Below are 4982 nucleotides of genomic sequence, written 5' to 3' on the forward strand. Positions count from 1 at the left end.
AAGGTGTCTGTGGCGCAAGCATGAGGACCTGAGTTCAGAGCCCCAGCACCCACCTTAGAAAATAAGCCAGGTACAGGGTGCATGCCCCATACTCCCAGTGCTTGATGGGGGCAGAGACAGCATCTCAATAGTTTGCTGACTTCCCTGCTCCAGGTTCCATAAGAGACTGCCTAAAAAAAATAAGGTAGAAAAGCAATAAGGAAGATATTGAATGTTGAACACTCTCTCTCTCTCTCTCTCTCTCTCTCTCTCTCTCTCTCTCTCTCTCTCACACACACACACACACACACACACACACACACACACACACACAGACCATGCCTCCTCCAGCAGGGTTATATAAGCAGCAACAATTACTGAAAGGAAACTCCTCACAGCCCAAGTACTTGGAATTTGTGCAGGGAGTTCTAGGGAGATAACTTTCACAGGTAGGCTTCTCCGTGGTACCCTTACCTTTGAGTCACCCCTACTTCTCCAAGCAACCCCAATACAGTCAACTAGACTTGAGAAGACTCGTCTCTTAGTTCTGCCGTCAGTGCCCTGTCGGACGCAAACAGACATTTGCCTGTGTCTCCCCACGAAAAGTCACAGAACAGACGGTGAGGCTGCGTGGCAGAGGAAGCCAGAAAGAAGGAGACAAGAAAGGCCAGCCTCTCAATAGACCCTAGAGGAGCATTTCCCCGGTGACCCAACTTCCTTCTGGTGGGCTCCACCTATTAAAGTTTCCACTACTTCCCAAAAAGAAACTGGACACAAAGGTTTTAACACACGCCCTTGGGGGCTCACTCCAGACTGTAGCACTGGGCTATGAATTTATTTCTTTGTTCCTACTGTGGCAAAACACCACGACCAAAAGACAACGTAAGGAAAGCGTCTGAGCTTCCATGTCTGGTGGGAAAGTCCATAATGACAGGAAAAGCATGGTAGCAGGCCGCTAGAGCAGGAAGCAGGGATCACATCTCCTGCTTCAGTCAAGAAGCAGAGAAAGTGAACTGGAAGTGGGTGAGGCTACAAATTCTCAAAGTGATGGGCTTCTTCCGGCAAGGTTGCCCCACCTCACCAAACAGTGCTACCCGGGCCAGGTGCTCAAACACTCGGTCTTGCCCTGGTTGCTTTTCTATTGCAATGAAGAGGCACCATGACCAAGGAGCTTCTAATAGGAAACATTTAATTGGGGCTTGCTCACAATTTAAGAGTTAGTCCGTAATCATCATGGTGGGAAGCATGGCAGTAGTCAAGAGCTTGCAACTCACCTGAAAGATGGAGACAGAGTGAAATGAGACAGGGCCTGGTGTGGGCCTTTGCAAACTCAAAGCCTGCTTCCTGTCACACCCTCCTACAACAAGGCCACAATCCCTAATCCTTTCCAAAAACAGTTCCACCAACTGGGGACTAAACATTCCAACATATGAGCCTATAGGAGCCATGCTCATTCCAAACACCACAGAGTCTACAGGGGTTGATTATTCCTCATTCAAAGCACCATGATATAGCTGTGATGTGGGATTCCCCTCTGTATGCTGTGAATACCATTAGTGAATAAAGAAACGGCCTTGACCTGTTGATAGGGCAGAACTTAGGTAGGCGGGGAAAACTAAACTGAATGCTGGGAGAAAGGAGGCAGAGTCAGGGAAAAGCCATGGAGCCTCTGCCAGAGACAGACACGCTGAAACTTTGCTGGTAGGCCATGACCTCGTGGTGATGCACAATAAATGGAGATAGGTTAAGTTATGATGTAAGAGTTGGCCAATAAGAAGCTAGAGCTAATGGGCCAGCAGTGATTTAATGAATACAGTTTCTGTGTGATTATTTCTGGGATGAGCTACCAGGTATCCGAGAACAAACAAGTGGCCTCCCTCCAACATAGCTATATGAACAAGACAGGAAGTGCTAGCCACAGCTCTGTAGGATCTAGCCTTTGTTCTGCCTCTTAAAAGCAGCAGGCTCCCCCAGCTCTCCAGGCTTTTCCTGAGGCCTGCTCCCCAACAAAGACAAACAAAAGTTCAAATAGAGAGGTTTAAGCTCAACATTTAGAAGAGTAGAACACAGTAGCCATTTTCTGCCCCAAATATCTTGATTTCTTAGAACAGGAATTCCTCATAATTAATGTCTTCGGGAAGAAACCCATGAAAGATTTCTAGAGTTTTCCACAGTCCTCTGGAGATGTGCCCGTTCTGTGTTCATTAGCATTGCCCTATTGGCTCCCAGCCTGCCTCACCCACAGCATGATACTGAATGGAAAATCTCCCAGGAAAGAGGCTCATTTCCAAGATCACAAGACAGTTATTTCCAACAGTGTGGAAGAGTGGATTTGGCATCAGGTTTTCTTCCCATTTGTTTGAATACGACATACCCACCTGTGCCATATTCTTCCAGCCAGCCAGCCAGCCAAGAGAATCGGAACAGCTACCTGGGACTGAGCTAGGAGCTAGACATGTGAAGAATTTGACAGTGTGCTGTAACTGCTGATGAGGAAAGGGAGCTCTCTGTTCAAGGCTTCATCCTGGACATCCCAGGCTATGCATAGAACATGCATTCACTCTATAGGCCGACTAGACAGGAATTACTATTCAGTCTATAGAGTGAAGCTCCTGGATTCAGGAAGTTCACACCGCAGTAAGAGATGCTTAGACATTTATATAATAATGAGAAATATGGACAAAGTCATCAATTATATTCAAATACAGTGGTCACATTCTGAGGTAGAATTAAATGAGCCAGAAACCAAATAAAAGGGATACAAATTTTTCTAGTGTAAGCCTTCCGTCTTGGTAATTTCAAAGAAAATCATGTCGGAAGTCAAGAGAAGACAGGTGCAATTCTATCCGCTTCAAAGCTTCCGCCATGATGGAAAGGGTGAGGCCATCAGAAGGGAAACACAGATGAGCGTGGACCACATGGGAAGTGTACTGTGGAGCATGTTACATAAGCAGGATGCCTTAGTTCTGCTCCGGCTGGTCCATTTTCAGGCTTATCACTAACTGTCATCATGATATCTGAGGTTGGTCGTGTGGCAGCTGGGCAGACGACAGGCTAGGTAAAGCCCCTTGTGGAACTCAGTCTCTGAGAAAGTGTTCTAAGGCTCTGGGTATGCTCATTGCTCAATCTTAATTTGAAGCTTATGCTAGAGGTGCTACTTCCATTCCATTGATGAGGAGGCTGGGACATCGATCATGACTTCTTCAGCATTACACAGCTAGCGGTGGGTGGGGCCAGGAAGGATGTCTGTGGACCTGAATGATTCAAGGTCATGAAATGGCAAGAAAGGTGATTTGACTCTTGGAACCTGCCTGGACTCGACCAAAAATCTCCTTGTTGATTTTTTTAAAAGTCCAATGTTCACTGTATATGTATATATGTGTGACTGCATGCGTTTATGTGCACCATGTATGTGCAGGAGCTTGAGGAGAATAGAAGACGGCATCTCAAGAGATCCTCTGGAACTGTGATCTGCCTTCGGGTGCTGGGAACCGAACCCCCATTCTCCATAAGAGCAGTAATCACGCTTAACCACTGAACTACCCCTCCACTTCTCCCTTATTGATATATTTTTTAAATTTAAATTACCTTTGTTAAACGTACATGCAAAGGCCCATGCCGCTGCAGGTGTGTGGAGGTCATGGACAATATGCAAGAGTTGGTTCTTCCCTTCTACCATATGGGTCCCAAGTATCAAACAAGACTGTCAAGCTTGGTAGCAAGAAGCTTTCTTTATCCACTGACCCAACTGGCTGGCCACTTTGTGTGTGTTCTATTTTGGACTCATGGCGTATTCTGCTATGTAGTTAAGACTGATATTCCTGACTCAAACTTCCCATGATATAAAACGTGTCTCACATTGGTCATTGGAGTTCTTTCTAATTTTTGAAATAAATGAATACATGTAAATTTTAAAATACTGCAAAGTTCACATTTTCTTTTCATTTAGTTTCTCCCAAGGAAATCAGCCTTAGGTATAACCAAAATCAGGAAACTGGCTTTGTTATATCACCATGCAAACTGCAGACGTCATGTGGGTCACACCAACCACTAGTTTCTGCACGTGCTCTTTTGACGTGTGCTAACCTTCATCGATGTACTGATTCATGTTCCCACCACTGTAATCAGGAAACAGCTCAACCAAATCTCCCGAAGGACACTCTTATCCATAGCTGTACCTTCCCTTCCACCTCTAAGTGGGCAACTGTTCTACTTGCCATTGTGGAGCCTTCACAGATGGGGATGGGGAGGACATGCCATGCAATGCCATGCAATGGCCGTGCAAGAACAACAGCCTGAGTTCGGCTCCGGGAACCCATGGAAGTACCACAGGCCAACCTGATCTAGGCAACCTCCTAGCTGAGGCTGTGTCCTCAGGTGATTCTTTTTTGAGGCTTTAAGTCTCTAATTGATCTAGAGTTTGATTCTGAGTCTATCCTAAGATAAAGGCCTGTTTTAATGTTTAGAGAAGCCCCGGCTACGTCCCGACTCTCCTACCCTGCCAAGGTTCTGTCGAGAAACTGGACCTTACCTCAGGCAGCTCCCGCTTAGTATCAGAGAATGAAGTTTAATGCAGTAACTTTTACATGGTGCTTTGGGGGAACTCCTGGTGAAATATGCAGTGTATCCCCAGAAAAGTCATCTATAGGCCAATATATTTGAAAAAAAAACAGCCACAGCCCTGACTCCCTCTAGAACCCACTGCTGGTACTCTATTAATCTTGTTATTATAATTGGAGGTAGGGTGTGTGCACTCCCCAGCAAATGTGTGCAGTCCAGAGACCAGCGTTGTGAGGCAGTTCTCTCCTGCCTTTCCCCGGGTTCTGGGAATTGAACTCAGCCTTAGGGCTTGAGTACAAGTATTTTATTTGCTGAATAATCTCACAGCCTATATTACCAATATTTTAATGTTACCATCCGTATATTAAAGGACTCAAGAAGTCTATAATGCAGCAACCTTTTTTAAAAAAATTTTAACCTTATTAAGATTACAAGGCGATGTA

Source organism: Microtus pennsylvanicus, chromosome 7 (genome assembly GCF_037038515.1).
Source record: "Microtus pennsylvanicus isolate mMicPen1 chromosome 7, mMicPen1.hap1, whole genome shotgun sequence".
NCBI lineage: Eukaryota > Metazoa > Chordata > Mammalia > Rodentia > Cricetidae > Microtus > Microtus pennsylvanicus.